The sequence below is a fragment of the Pelophylax lessonae genome, assembly GCF_965119305.1.
Source record: "Pelophylax lessonae genome assembly, chromosome: 4".
Classification (NCBI taxonomy): Eukaryota; Metazoa; Chordata; class Amphibia; order Anura; family Ranidae; genus Pelophylax; species Pelophylax lessonae.
Genome location: NC_138771.1, coordinates 672012321 through 672028905, shown reverse-complemented (window position 1 = coordinate 672028905; position 16585 = coordinate 672012321).

Sequence of the window (16585 nt, the reverse complement as noted above, 5' to 3'; positions counted from 1 at the left end):
GGTACTTTAGGCATTCACAGGATACAGAAGTAAGTGCCAGCCAGTGCATGCCCCAAAAATTAGCCAACAGGCGTTCACCTGACAGCAAAGAACTTTGTATTCTGTGGCTGGAGGTTGCTGTGTGGAGCAGGGACAGACTGTATAGTGACACAAGTCGCTAGCTAATAGGTCCACAAAAGTCTTTTGTCAGTGTAGGGAGAGGTTGCTGTGTAAAGCTGGGACAGACTGTAGCAATTAGACATTCAACGGACATAAAAGGCCTTTTATGCCGCTGTACGTATTTACCTAAGACAGGAACCATGAATTGAGAAGGTTAGATATACCTCAAAATTATCTTGGTGTGTATATCCCTCGCGCCTATGGATATTCTAATAAATGGATAAAAAAAATTATAAAATATAAAAAATATTTGGATATTAACATACAAAAGGGGGAGGTTAAAAGCAACTGCTATAGGAAATGAGATAAATGAAAGGTAAGACTGCAAAGGTGATGAGGTCTACTAAAGTGCTTGCTGGGATTAAACCAGGGATGGACAATGACTTGTAGGTATCCAAGGTTAGGAAATGGTAGGCGTTTGAATAAAGTGCAGAGTGCTACTGTGTGAAAAATCAGAAAATGTGGAATCCAACAAATAAATAATTAAATATATAGTATAAATGGATGACACAGTAAAATCAATGCTATGGGTGAGAGGAAGGTAATGATAAATACATATAAATAGATAAGAAAATCACAATAAATATGAATATATTAACATATATATGTGCCTTTAGTGCAAAATTGTGCAAATTAAAGTCCAAGTAAAAAGTTCATATGTGACTTGGGTCAAAGTACAAATAAATCTTGAGTGCCAATAAAGGAAGTGAGTGCCCTGGTTCAATTCCAGCAAGCGCTTAGTAGACCTCATTACCATTGGGGTCTTACCTTTCAGGGACCATGAATTGTTATGGGTGGTGGCGGATACTTGTGGCGTGTCATGAGGAATTTGAATCAAACATGGTCTACTGGTCACATCTGTTGAATTCCTCAGAGATCCATGCCTCATTCATTTTTTAGAAATGTGAGGTAGTCAACACTGTCATGAGCTAGGTGAGTGCGCTTATCGGTCACGATCCCCCCTGCTGCGCTGAACGTCCTTTCGGACAGGACACTGGATGAGGGGCAAGCCAACAGTTCCATTGCAAATTCTGCAAGCTCTGGCCAGAGGTCAAGCCTGCCCACCCAGTAGTACAGGGGTTCATCACTCCTCAGAGCGTCCACATCGGCCGTTAACCCGATGTAGTCGGACACCTGTCGGTCTATGCGTTCCCTGATGCTGGAGCCTTTGCAGTCAACGCATACGTCGCGGTAAGCCCAACACTCACCTAGGGACAATCCACTGGACGGATGGAAAATAGGGTTTCCATCCGTCCAGATTTGACGGATCAGATCGGATGTCAGCGGACATGTCTCCGCTGACATCCAATGCCCCATAGACATGCATGGGGGGACCATTCAGATCCGCTAAAAAAAAAAAATGAAAAGGCGGATCTGAACGGTCCGCCTGTGTGAATGGGGCCTAAGAAGGCATCTGGACTCCCATCACCGAGCCCAGTGGGAGCAACGCCGTCAGAACCCACAAAGCCACACTCCAGGCTCTCACTGTCCAGCCTCTTCTCCTTCTCCTCTCTCCTCACAATTGTCCTCCACTCCACCTTCCATCATGCCGTCCTCACGTTTCTCTGGAAAAAGGCAGGCTTCCGTGTCCCAAATGTTCGAGGGCAAAAAAATTATGACACCAGATAACCCTCTTGCCCAACGGTTGACCACTGGCTTGTCGGAACTGATAGCCCGCCAACTACTGCCATATAAACTGGTGGACCCTGAGGTCTTTTGAAAATTTGTGGCCATTGGAACACCACAATGGAAGGTCCCAGAAAGGAAATATTTCTCGCAGAAGAGCAGCCCAGAGCTATATGGCCATGTTCAGCGGCAAGTGAATGTATCTCTGGCACACAGTGTCAGTGCCAAGATACATCTGACCACAGACACGTGGTCTAACAAACACATACAGGGAAGTTATATAACTTTGACTGCTCACTGGGTGAACCTTCTGATGGCCGTCAAGCATGTAACCCGTGGCACCCGTGTAGATTTGGTTTTACCGCCACGGTTGCATGCAAGCCTGCCTCTTATCCTCCTCCTACTCCATCCTCCCTCTCCTCCTGGGCTGACTCCTCCTTATCCGCTGCTACCGTCTCTTCCGCTGCGCCGCCCAAGATCCCCAGAACCTATAACACATGCCAGGTGAGACGTTGCCATGCTGTGCTGCATCAGTTGTGCCTGGAAGCCAAGAGCCACACTGGTCCTGCACTCCTTTCAGCTTTGTATTCACAGGCAGATCAGTGGATGACACGGCTCAACTTGACAGTTGGTAAAGTGGTGTGCAACAATGGTGCCAATCTGCTGAGCACGCTGAAACAGGGCAAAATTACACACGTGCCATGCATGGCACACGTCCTGAACTTGGTCGTGCAGCGATTCATTGTCAAATACCCTGGGGTCCAGGACGTCTTGCGGCAAGCCAGGAAAATCTCGGGCCCTTTCAGAAGATCTTACACAGCCATGGCTCGCCTTGCTGACATTCAGCGGTGCTTGATAGGATGCTCCAGCAGAAACGTGCAGTTGACGACTACCTGTACGAACTCTGCGGCAGGACAGGTTCTGGGGAGCTTGGGTTTTTTTCACTGCGCCAGTGGCTGCTCATGCACGACACATGCAGACTTCTGCGGCCAGTTGATGAGATTACCAAACTGGTCAGTCACAGCCAAAGCGCCATCAGTGACATCGTAGCTTACACCTTCTTTCTGGAGCGTGCATTGGGTCGTGTCATTGATCAAGCCGTCGAGGAGCAGGAAGAGGAAGATGCGTAAGTCGCAATGCTGGATGAATATAGAAAGAATATTATAGTGAATTTGCATTGTGCAGCATTGTGACCGTTGAGCGGTTCTGCAGCGATACTTCAACTACAAGAAGTGACAAATGCAATTAGAAAAAAGTATTATAACTGGTGTGATAGACCAGTGGCCCCCCAAAATGACTGATTGAAGCAGGGGTGTTATATATCAATATACTTTAATAATAATAGTGTATTTGGGTACTGCAGAAATTTTGCCTCTGCATCATCTATGTCACCTTCCCCACCACTAACTTTCGAGATCTCGGAGTAGGCAGCAACAGCGGGGACCCACTGGTACTGACCTTAACTTGCTTCACAACTACGCCTCTGTCTTCTCCTCTTGCTCTAGATCTGCTCGTCTGATACCAACCTGGCTTGTCATGATCTGCTCTTGCTATCCACTTGTACTGACCTTAGCTTGCTCCACAACCATGCTTCTGTCTTCTCCTCTTGGTCTAGATCTGCTCATCTGATACTGACCCTAGCTTGGAACCTGAACTAGCACATTCTATTGAGTCTGTACCTAATCTGCCCATCAGATGGTGATCTGGCATGCCTGTCCCCAAACCAGATCTGAGCTCCTGCATCTCATCTACTTACCTGCCTACAGCTCCACCTATTATGCCCCCGCCTTCCCACCAGTCTGCTGATCCTGTATTTTGCCATCACATCTGCTGCTTTAGTGGCTGGTCCCCTGTCAGTCATCTTCCAGGGGGAGTCCACACATCACAGACCCAACCAAAAACCCCCTTTCACCTGTACCAGCATGCAGCAGACCAGCGAGGCACTTGTGCAACTCCTTGCCTTTGCTCTATCTGTCCACCCATCAAGGTCCCTGGGAAGTAGGTTTCAGCCAAACTGACAGCGTCTGTAGAGAGGGGCCGAATGGGGCCTGGCTGTCTTAAGCCCAAGCAGGCAGAAGCCCAGAGAGGTTGTGAACCTTACGCTTTCCCTCCTCATCAGGAACCTTTCTCTACCACTAGTACTGTCCCTAAAGCGCACAAAACCTAGGGGACTAAGATGGCTGCCAGAGTCACATGGGCAGCCAGCATCCAATTGGATCGCTGCCCCAGTAACAGTAAACCATAGAGGAACCAGACTTCCCATGACTTTTTCTCCCTCTGCATTGCCGCTGTGGTTGAGCACCACCTGCAGTGGAGACAGCAGATTGCACCTGCCTACAAGTACCTGACACAATCTCTCTCATGGACTGGGAGAATAAATGCTAAAAATATGAATGTTGCCAAAACTTTTAAATCATATAAGAATCTTCCCAATCTGGACCTTTTTATTGGATTCAAAAGGATTTCAATTCCCCTTCATGAAATTTACAGTATATGGTGCTTCAGGGATGTAGGTTCTCCAATAAGACAATATGTACTGCCAAATTTTTGTGTACATTTGGGAGTCCCAAGCCTCCTTAAATAATATGAGAAGACTCAAATAACTGAATTGTCACAACGATATTCTAAGGCCTATAGGCCTGACTGAATAGATATTGAATCTCTGGAGGTAGATTCCTATCCCATAGATCCTCTCATGAAAAAAACCAAGACTAGCAATGATACTCCCACTCTGTCATGTTCAATAAACCAATTGGACTCCTACTATATATAAGGCACTGTATTCCCAAGACAGGCACAAGGAACAGGTATGCACATTTTTTTAAGCCACCATTTCCACCATGGATTCATGCCAAACCATTGCAATGGAGGCAAAGCAAAAGATAATGTCAAGGTCACTTTTTTAACCAAAAAAAAAAAAGGAATATACACAACAGATTACCCTACACAAATAAATTAAACGATTAATAAAGCAACAAAGGACGTCGCCATGTAGCAAACAGAAAGCAAGGGCACCAGGTCACAGAGAGTAGTAAAAAAGCAGTGACTTTATTTGTAGCAACTTACATATAAAAGTTCCAGCATCTGTCTGCGCGGTGTCGAGGAGAGATTCTCACAGTGATGACAGGTGGTGTGGAATCGCCCGGCGGTGATCCTGTGATGTATGTGTGGACTGTCCAAGCACTAGGCTGTTGCTGTGTGTTGCGAAGGCTCCTTGGATAGGCAGCGTCTCAGATGCCCGAGGCCAGAAGTGACGCAATTACACACTGCCGGTTCCTCCACAGAATCTGACAGGAGGTCATGCGGCAGAGCAAATAGTGGAGGGCGAGACACCACATAGTTTCGGAGGTCCACCTCCTTCATCAGGCAGGCCTACCCCTCCACCAACAGTAAATATTTATAAGGGGCAGTGACCTCTAACCTAACTGGGGAGAAAATGATCCAATTTAAAAACATCAAAAACTGAAAAAAGGGGGGTGATTAAAGGATACAAAAAGGGGGAATATGAACCCCCCTGATGTTTGGCATTAAAAAACTTTATAAAAACAGAGATGTCTTATTAACCACTTGCCGACCGCCGCACGACTATCTACGTCGGCGGTCAGCCCCTCACAGGCAAACTAACGTAGGGCTACGTTGCTTGCTTGTGAGGGTCTAGGGAGCGAGCGCACGCCCCCGGAGGCACGCTACCACTCCCGCGTGGTCACGGACCCCCCCGCGCGTGTGACCAGCGGACCCGATGTCCGCCGGCCACTCGGCGATCGGCGGGGGAGAGGGAGAAAGTCAGGCAGCTTGTGTAAACAAGCCACCTGTCATTCTCCTCGCTGCAAAGACACTGATCACATGGATCTACTATGTAGATCCGTTGATCAGTGTCCTTACAGCTGAAGCCACAGCCAATCACAGTAGAAAGCACGCCCCTAGGGACACACACAGCCCCTCCCTCCCAAATAAAGTTAACCCCTTCACTACCAGTGTATTTTTACAGTAACAGTGCATATGTATAGCACTGATTACTGTAGAAATGTCACTGGGACCCCCAAAAGTGTCAAAAATGTCAGTCAAGGGTCCGATCTGTCCGCCGCAATGTCGCAGTACCGCAAAAAAAATCGCAGATCGCCGCCATTACGCGTTAAAAAAAAAAACAACAAAAATGACAAAAATCTTTCCCTTTGTTAGTAAACGCGATAACTTTTGCGCAAACCAATCAAAATACGCTTTTTGCGATTTTTTTTACCAAACATAGGTAGGATAAAACAAATTGGCCGAAAATGTTAAAAAATTTTGATTTTTACATTTTTTTGGGGGGAATTTCATATAAAAAAATGTGAAAAATATTGTTATTTTTGCAAAATTGACGCTCTTTTTTTGTTTATAGCGCGTGATCAAAAAATCGCACAGGTGATCAAATACCACCAAAAGAAAGCTCTGTTTGTGGGAAAAAAAGGACGCCAAATTCGTTTAGGTACAGTGTCGCACGACTGCGCAATTGTCCGTTAAAGTCACGCAGTGCCAAATCGCAAAATACCCCCTGGTCGGAATGGGGGTAAAATCTTCCGGGGCTTAAGTGGTTAAGTTAGGTGGCTGAATACAGATAGTGATGTGGGAGATTGATCTAATGAAACCCCCACCTGTGCATCACTAATAAAGAATCCATCCTTTACATATCATAAACCATACACATGACTCACAATGACACAGGGGATACATGTATTCCAAAAATACAATTCACATACATATGTTGAATGAAATAAAATAAAATAAAAATTAAAAAAATTTGGTGTAACTAATCAATCAAAGAAGGAGATGTAAATTAACCATAATATTACATAATACATATACATGTATGCAGGGCTTTTTTTCTCAGAGAATAGGTGCAGGAACTCCCCCGATCTAAATCACTTTGTGTCTCCGCCCCCTACCCACCTCCGAGCACTGACCCTTGTTTCCAAATATGGATGTTTGTACAATTCCTTAACCAGGAATTGGTACTCCATCTTATTAATCACTTTGTCCTGCAGAGCCAAATCTACCAAGGATTTTAATTCTGTTTTATAGGATTCTAATGGGTCTCCCTTCAATTTGATGTATGTGTTACTATCTGACAGGAGTCTATTAGATTCCAAAAGATAATCTGAGGCATCCTGAATAGGGGTGATCGAACTTTTGAAAAGTTTGGTTCGACCAGAACACCCGAATTTCCCAAAAGTTTGGTTTGGATTCCAGCACCCAATTGAAATCAATGGGACCCGAACTTCTGTAATCAAAAAACACCATTTTGAAGCCCTAAAACCCAATAAATGCCCCTAAAAAGTGCCTAGGGTTCTGGGTCATGCCCCAGGGACTATGAATCAGGCAAAAAAAAGTTCTTAAAAATTGTCATTTTTGATAGAGAGCCAATTATTGAAAAAAATATTGAAAAAAAAAATGAGATTTCTTTGGATTTAGTGTCTGGGGGGGGGGTCTAAAAAGTGTACCTGTGAAGTTTCAGCTCTGTAGCATGTCCAGAACCATAAAAAAAAAAAAACTGATTATTTTTCTTAGAATTTCAGTAGTGCAGGGATGGTGTTACCCTCCTTTCACACCTGGGCGTTTTGTTTCAGGCTTTTTTCAGGCGTTTTTTGGGCGTTTGGAGGCAGGCATGACATCTGAACTTCTGTATAGGGGTATATTTATATATGTGTGTATATATATATATATATATATATATATATATATATGTGTGTATATACTGTATATATTATATATATAAAATATATGTATATATATATATATATATATATATATATATATATATATTTATGTATATATATATGTGTGTGTGTATATATATATATATATACATATATATATATATATATATATATATATATATATATACATGTACATATATATATGTATACCCCTAACCCAAAATCTGTTTAGTTGGGTCACCCTGACATAGAAGAGTTCGGTCACCCTGGTATGGCAGGCAGAGTCAGCTAAACTACACTACGGTCACCCTGACATGGAAGAGTTCGGTCACCCTGGTATGGCATTGGCAAGCAGAGTCAGCTAAACTACACTACGGTCACCCTGACATGGCAGAGTTCGGTCACCCTGATATGGCAGGCAGAGTCAGCTAAACTACACTACGGTCTCCCTTACATGGCAGAGTTCGGTCACCCAGGCATGGCAGAGTTAGGTCACCCTAAACTCCGGTCACCCTGACACTTAAAAGTATCCCTACAGAAACTAGATTATTGAATCTAACTATAGTGATATATAGTACCCTAACTACACTGCATATCCCTTTCCTCACACTAAAAGAACAGCTCCATACAGCAGGAGAAACACACATGCTTCCACTCTCTTCAAAAGCCTCTGTATTACAGTGCTAGAGGTGAGGCGGGGCTATATTATATACTGGGGGGCTTATTCACTCCTGATTGGCCTCTGGACCCTGTAGTCACTCCAATCACGTTCCTAGCAGACTCCTGCCCCCTTCATTGGCTTTTACTGACGTTTCTGGGCCAACCACGGGCTTTTAAAGTCCACTTCCTGACCCATTGCATTTTGGGCGGTTCTGGTGACCGAATTTCGAACTTTTACCCTAAAAAGTTTGGAATTCGGCCGAATTTCAAACACCCAATGTTCGGGTCGAACCGATGGTCGACCCGAACCATTCGATCATCCCTAATCCTGAATAACCACCCCCCCTCCTCCCTTGTCAGCCTGTCTGATGATAAGTTCAGAATTGTTTCCCAAGGAATAAGGGCCAATTGTTCCCCTTTAGTAGTAAGGTTAGAATGTTTATGTGGGTGGGATTGCATAGAGGAACATAACTGGGGTAATTCCATGAAGGTGACATGGTAGAAAGCGTCTATGAAAAAACCCTTGTCCTGAGTGGGGTAAAAACTTGATGTAGGTTTGAAATTGGTATGTATGATGGGGGCAAAGGATATCGGAGTGGGAGTGGGGTATCCCTTTCCCAAGGCCTCAGCCTGTAAGGACTCAAGGATCTCCAAAATCTTGGCATCCTCTTCACTATAGGTTTCTACCACAGGTTCACACGAGGAACCATGTGGAGAAAGACTATTGGACTTGGCCAATTCTTTCATGTAGAAAAATCTCTTCAGAGTTAGCTTCCATATGAAGCTATTGAAATCTCTAAAGAGAGTGAAAGGATTGGGGGGATTGCTAGGGGCAAAGTTAAGACCTTTTTTAAGGATGGACGTCTCTTTGTCTGTTATCTTGGCTGTGTGCTTAGGGTCGTTGTCCTGTTGGAAGATGAACCTTCGCCCCAGTCTAAGGTCCAGAGCACTCTGGAGCAGGTTATCATCAAGCATGTCTCTGTACATTGCTGCATTCATTTTTCCCTCTATTCTGACTAGTCTCCCAGTTCCTGCCGCTGAAAAACATCCCCACAGAATGATGCTGCCACCACTAGAGATGGCCTTGCGGTTCGCCCAGCTGTCGGTTCGCGGCAAATTTTGCTTGTTTCGCTACCCGCCAAATTTGCGAACACATGGCGTTGTTCGCGGTGGCCATATTAGTTTACATTGGGGAGAACTTTGACCCATGACACAGCCGTCAGGTGGAACGGGACAGCCAATTAAAACATTTCAGCATGGACCCCCTACCCTATAAATAGACCTGAGCTTTCGGCCATTTCACATTCTGCTTTTTGCCAGCGTAGGGAGAGGTTGCCTGTGCTCATGAGGGAGAGATTGCCAGACACCAATAGCTCTGTGAAGATCCACAAAAGTCCTTTTCAGGGCTGGTATTTCGGTATAGGTCTACTAGTATCTTTTCAGGTTAGGGGCAGTTAGAGATCGGCAGCAGCCACACAAATCGCTCTTTTAATGTCCACAAAAGTCATTTAAAGGGTTGGTATTCCGGTATAGGTTCAGTCTCTTTTCAGGTTAGGGTCAAGTATCCAGTCTGTGCTTTAGGGGCAGTTAGAGATCGGCAGCAGTAACACAAATCACTCTGTTAATATCCACAAAAGTAATTTAAAGCCAGGCTCTCACCGTCCAGCCCCTTCTCCTTCTCCTCTCTCCTCACATTTGTCCTCCACTCCACCTGTCATGATGCCGTTGTCACGTAGTTCTGGAAAAAGGCAGGCTTCTGTGGTCCAAATGTTAAAGCGGAAAAAAATGATGAAGTCGGATACGTTTGACTGCTGGCTTGTCGGAACTGATAGCCCGCCAACTACCGACATATCAACTGGTGGACTCGGAGGCCTTTCGTAAATTTGTGGCCATTGGAACACCACAATGGAAGGTCCCAGGCAGGAAATATTTCTCCCGAAAGGGCATTCCAGAGCTGTATGGTAATGTTCAGCGGCAAGTTAATATATCTCTGGCACACAGTGTTGGTGCCAAGATACATGTGACCACAGACTCATGGTCTAGCAAACATGGGCAGGGAAGGTATATCACTTCTACTGCCCACTGGGTGAACCTTCTGATGGCCGTCAAGCATGTAACCCATGGCATCCGTGTAGATTTAGTTGTACCGCCATGGATTGCAAGCAGGCCTGGCTCGTCTTCTCCTCCTCCATCCTCCCTCTCCTCCTTAGCTGACGACTCCTCTTCCGCTGCTACAGTCTCTTCCACTGCGCCGCCCAAGATCCCCAGAACCTATTCCACATGCCTGGTGAGACGTTGCCATGCTGTGCTGCGTCTGTTGTGCCCGGAAGCCAAGAGCCACACTGGTCCTGCACTCCTTTCAGATTTGTGTTCACAGGCAGATCAGTGGCTGACACCACTGAATTTGACAGTTTGTAACGTGGTGTGCGACAACGGTGCCAATCTGCTGAGCGCGCTGAAACAGGGAAAAATAACACACGTGCCCTGCATGGCACACGTCCTGAACTTGGTGGTGCAGCGATTCACTGGCAAATACCCTGGGGTCCAGGACGTCCTGCGGCAGGCCAGGAAAATCTCGGCCCATTTCCGAAGATCTTACACAGCCATGGCTCACCTTGCTGAGATTCAGCGGCGACACAACATTCCCCTCAGGCGTCTTATTTGTGACTGCCCGACGTGATGGAACTCAACATTGCATATGCTTGATAGGCTGCTCCAGCAGAAACGTGCAGTTAACGATTACCTGTTCGAACTCTGTGGCAGGACAGGTTCTGGGGAGCTTGGGTTTTTTTCACCTCACCAGTGGCTGCTCATGCGGGATGCATGCAGACTTCTGCGGCCATTCGATGAGATCACCAAACTGGTCAGTCACGGCCAGGGTGCCATAAGTGACATCATACCTTACGCCTTCTTTCTGGAGCGTGCATTGCGTTGTGTCATTGATCAAGCCGCCGAGGAGCAGGAAGGTCAGGAAGTCGCAATTTTGGATGAATTCCCAGTTGGTGCTACTCCATCTGAGACAAATCAACAACAGGAGTCTGAAGAGGAGTCACAGGAGGATGGTGCTGGGTGGGATGAGGAGGAGCAAGAAGAGCATGCTTTAAACCTTTCTGGGATCCCTGGTGTTATCCGTGGATGGGGGGAGGAGAACGAGGACGACATTATCCTGGATGATGAGCTGGAACCAGGCCACTACACCGCTTCCAGTTTAGTGCGAATGGGGGCCTTCATGCTCCAGTGTTTTAAGGGGGACAACCGTATAAAACGCATAAAGGCCAAGGAGCAGTACTGGGTGGCAACGTACTTAGACCCCCGGTACAAACACAAAATGGCGGAAATGTTACCACAATCACAGAGGGCGGTCCATGCCTTGCTGCGGGAAATGCTGCATTCTGCTTTTCCGTGTGCTGGCAGAGGAATTTCCAGTCACAGAGAGACAGTTGCGGGTAGCAATCCAACAGCGCCTGCAAGAAGAGGGCGGTTTGAAGATGTCTTGGTCACTTCAGATATGAGATCCTTCTTTCAGCCAAACCATCGACAGCTGTACTCCGGATCCAGCATGAGGGAACACCTAGATCGACAGGTGTCCGACTACATCGGGTTAATGGTTGATGTGGACGCTCTGAGGAGTGATAAACCCCTGGACTACTGGGTGGGCAGGCTTGACCTCTGGCCAGAGCTTGCACAATTTGCAATGGAAATGTTGGCTTGCCCCCCATCCAGTGTCCTGTCCAAAAGGACGTACAGCGCAGCAGGGGGGATCGTGACCGATAAGCGCACTCGCCTAGCTCATGACAGTGTAGACTACCTCACATTTATAAAAATGAATGAGTCATGGATCTCTGGGGAATTCAACACACGTGACCAGTAGACCATGTTTCATTGAAACTCCTCATGCCAGGCCACAAATATCCGCCAGACCGCCATCCACCCACAGCAATTCCTGGTCCTTGGCTTCGCTACATACAGCGGCATTAAAGGCATTTCATGTCCATCGAATGGCAAATTTTTGGGGCCTTTCAGGGCCGACAATTATTTTTTTTGTGAATGCCTAATGTACCTCCAGCCACCAAATACTACGTTCTTACCTGTCATGTAAACCCATGTGGGCTAATTTTTGGGGCCTTTTATGGCCGACACTTACTTCTGTATCCTGTGAATGCCTAATGTACCTTCAGCCACAGAATACTACATTCTTAGCTGTCAGGTAAACCCATGTGGGCTAATTTTTGGGGCCTTTTATGGCCGACACTTACTTCTGTATCCTGTGAATGCCTAATGTACCTTCAGCCACAGAATACTACGTTCTTAGCTGTCAGGTAAACCCATGTGGGCTAATTGTTGGGGCATTTTATGGCCGACACTTACTTCTGTATCCTGTGAATGCCTAATGTACCTTCGGCCACAGAATACTACGTTCTTAGCTGTCAGGTAAACCCATGTGGGCTCATTTTTGGGTGGGGTGAGTGGGGTGGGGGAGTAAGTAGAGGGGGAATGAGTGGGGTGGGGAAGTAGGTAGAGGGGGGATGAGTGGGGTAGAAGAGTATGTAGAGGGAGAAATGAGAGGGGTGGGGGAGTAGGTAGAGAAGGAATGAGTGGGATGGGGGAGAAGGTAGAGTGGGAATAAGTGGGGTGGGGGAGTAGGTTGAGAAGGAATGAGATGGGTGGGGAAGTAGGTAGAGGGGAATGAGAGGGGTGGGGGAGTATGTAGAGGTGAAATGAGTGGGGTTAGGGAGAAGGTAGAGGAGGAATGAGTGGAGTGGGGGAGAAGGTAGTGGGGGAATGTGTGGGGTGAGAAGGTGAACTGAGAGCAGTTGAGAGGGGTGGGGGAGCAGGTAATGGGGAAGTGAGTGTGGTGGAGGAATGTGTGGGGTGAAGGAGTGGAGTCAGGGAGATGAAGAGGGGTGGGAGAGTAGGTAATGGGGAAATGAGTGGGGTGGGGGAATGTGTGGGGTGAGGGAATGGACTCAGGGAGGTTGTGAGGGGTGGGGCAGTAGGTAAAAGGGAAATGAGTGTGGAGGAGGAATGTGTGGGGTGAGGGAGTGGAGTCAGGGAGGTGGAGAGGGGTGGGAGAGTAGGTAACTGGGAAATGAATGGGGTGGGGGAATGTGTGGGGTGAGGGAATGGACTCAGGGAGGTTGTGAGGGTTTGGCCGTAGGTAATGGGGAAATGAGTGGGGTGGGGGGATGTGTGGGGTGAGGGAATGGACTCAGGGAGGTTGTGAGGGGTGGGGCAGTAGGTAAAGGGGAAATGAGTGGGGTGGGGGAATGTATGAAGTGAGGGAGTGGACTCAGGGAGGTTGAGAGGGATGGGAGAGTAGGTAATGGGGAAATGAGTGGGGTGGGGAATGTGTGGGGTAAGGGAGTGGACTCAGGACGGTTGAGAGGGCTGCCAGATTAGATAGAGAGTAAATGAAAGGGATAATTGGGTGGAGGATTTTGCATACAAAGCGTGAAAAGTTGGAGTGCAAGGAGTAGACCTATGGAGGTTTAGAGAGATTACAAGGGGTCAGGGAATGAGCACAGATAGGCGTAGAGGGGTGCAGGTTTAGGAACTGCGTTCTTGCTAATATATTAAGACAATTTTCTTTTTTTTTTTTCAAATTTGATACCAACAAGGAATATGAGAGCTGGCTACCTGGTTACACACCACACCCCCTGGAGGACCTCATAATTCTGTGTATCTGAATATCAGCTGAATCAGTCTGACTTTCTATATTACACTTAGAGCTTTATAATCCTCCATTGGATTTTATATCATTGGGAGTGAAGTGAACCAGTATGGTCATCAATCGTGGAATATAACGAGATGCCCATCTGTAAATGGCTGGATACTTTCAGTACACGGGTCAGTACAGATCCTCTATACTCAGAATGCAGTGAATCAGGTCCAGAGGATTACACAATCCACAAAAGGACTCAGTAAGTTCAGAAAGTCAATAATCAGGGATGGGAAGTGGAAGATGAGTAACTCATTCATCTCAGTTCCCGTTTTATCTGGCTCAGGAAGCGAGGATGATGCTGAGCTTTCACATAATGTTCTCAGAAATATTTCCTTTCTCATGAAAACGAAAGTTCTGATGACGGAGAATGGGCCCATACATGGATAAGGAGGGATGTTTTTGCTGTACTAAATGTAGTAAATGTAGAAGCATAAACAAATAACTTTGGAGCAAAGATAAAGGGGGGGATAGTGGGGTTTAAACCCCCATCAAAGGGGCAGCAGCACCGCAGCTAGCATAGCCAGTTACTGCACACCTGAAGTACTGCAGCCTCAGCCTGCATGTCTTCCTTAGCTTTGGTCACATGACATAACCAAAGGAGAATTTCCCCCACCCTGAAAAGTGGTGAGTGGATTTCATGCACCAAGGAGATCTGTACTGGGGGGTATCTGTACTGTGGGGGGATGTACTGGAGGGGAAGATCTGTCCTGGGGTGAAAATCCATACTGATTAGGGTGATCCGTACTTGGTGGGGTGGGGGGTTCATGTTCAGGTTCCAAAGACCTTAATAGAGTTTGCAGCTCGGGGGACAAATTTTTTACATGTTCGAGAGTTTTGGTGTGAATCGAACAGGGGGTTGTTCCGCCCATCTCTATACTCTGTCTATTGATCTATGCATTATGCACCCCTAACCCCTGCACTGTGTGTGCTACAGACCCCTGACCCCTGCGCTGTGTGTGCTACAGACCCCTGACCCCTGCACTGTGTGTGCTACAGACCCCTGACCCCTGCACTGTGTGTGCTACAGACCCCTGACCCCTGCACTGTGTGTGCTACAGACCCCTGACCCCTGTTAGAATATGTTTTGGGTATAAGGACTGTGCTATATGTTACTGTGTACAATGAATATGCTCACAATTGAATTTCATTTAATACAATTTTGCCCCACCCAAGTTACCTTTGACCCTGGTTACTGGGAAAACATATTGTGTTCTACCTATTCCTCCATATCACAGTTTTCAGTGTGGCAATCTAAGTGTAAGAATTTTAGACTCAGATGGCACAGATTGATCCCCAACACCTGTCCTTTGATATTCCAATGCCAGAACTTTAGTAGGCAGCATGGCCATGCTACATGAATGACCAGTGGGGAGGACCTAATGGCAAAAACGGTGAAGCTTAATCTTGGCCTGGAGTCTAAGGGGCTGCAAGAGGACACAGGAATTGTTTGGAAAACTGAAACCACAAGGCACCTCTACTTCAGAATTTTAGTAACCTTAGAAATGCTATAGGTTAAACAGAATCTCTGGGCTTATGCGTATATACGGTATATATACAGTATATACATACACAGTATCTCACAAAAGTGAGTACTCCTCACATTTCTGTAAATATTTTATTCTATCTTTTCATGTGACAACACTGAAGAAATGACACTTTGCTACAATGTAGTGAGTGTACAGCTTGTATAACAGTGTAAATTTGCTATCCCCTCAAAATAACTCAAATTGGGCCCAATTAGCCATTTTCCATCCCTGGTGTCATGTGACTCGTTAGTGTCACAAGGTCTCAGGTGTGAATGGGGAGCAGGTGTGTAAAATTTGGTGTTATCACTCTCACTCTCTCATACTGGTCACTGGAAGGTAAGCATGGCACCTCATGGCAAAGAACTCTCTGAGGATCTGAAAAAAAGAATTGTTGCTCTACATAAAGAGGGCCTAAGCCAGTGATGGCGAAACTTGGCACCCCAGATGTTTTGGAACTACATCTCCCATAATGCTCAACTACACTGAAGAGTGCATGAGCATTATGGGAAATGTAGTTCCAAAACACCTGGGGTGCCAAGGTTCACCATCACTGGCCTAGGCTATAGGAAGATTGCCAAGACCCTGAAACTGAGCTGCAGCACAGTGGCCAAGACCATACAGCGGTTTAACAGGACAGGTTCCACTCAGAACAGGCCTCGCCATGGTCGGCCAAAGAAGTTGAGTGCACGTGCTCAGCGTCATGTCCAGAGGTTGTCTTTGGGAAATAGACATATGAGTGTTGCCAGCATTGCTGCAGAGGTTGAAGGGGTGGGGGGTCAGCCTGTCAGTGGTCAGACCATACGCCGCACACTGCATCAAATTGGTCTGCATGGCTGTCATCCCAGAAGGAAGCCTCTTCTAAAGATGATGGACAAGAAAGCCTGCAAACAGTTTGCTGAAGACAAGCAGACTAAGGACATGGATTACTGGAACCATCTCCTGTGGTCTGATGAGACCAAGATAAACTTATTGGGTTCAGATGGTGTCAAGCATGTGTGGTGGCAACCAGGTGAGGAGTACAAAGACAAGTTGTGATGTGAGTCACCTTGGCTGGGGGCGCTTGTGGAACCCAGATTGTTTTAGGGAGGTTGGGAGACTACTTGTCGAGCTTCCCCAGCCCCTCTTATGTGTAAGTCACCCTATGTCTATTAGGGGCACAGGGTGACCAAGAACCCAAGTCGGGTCTGCATTAATCAGAC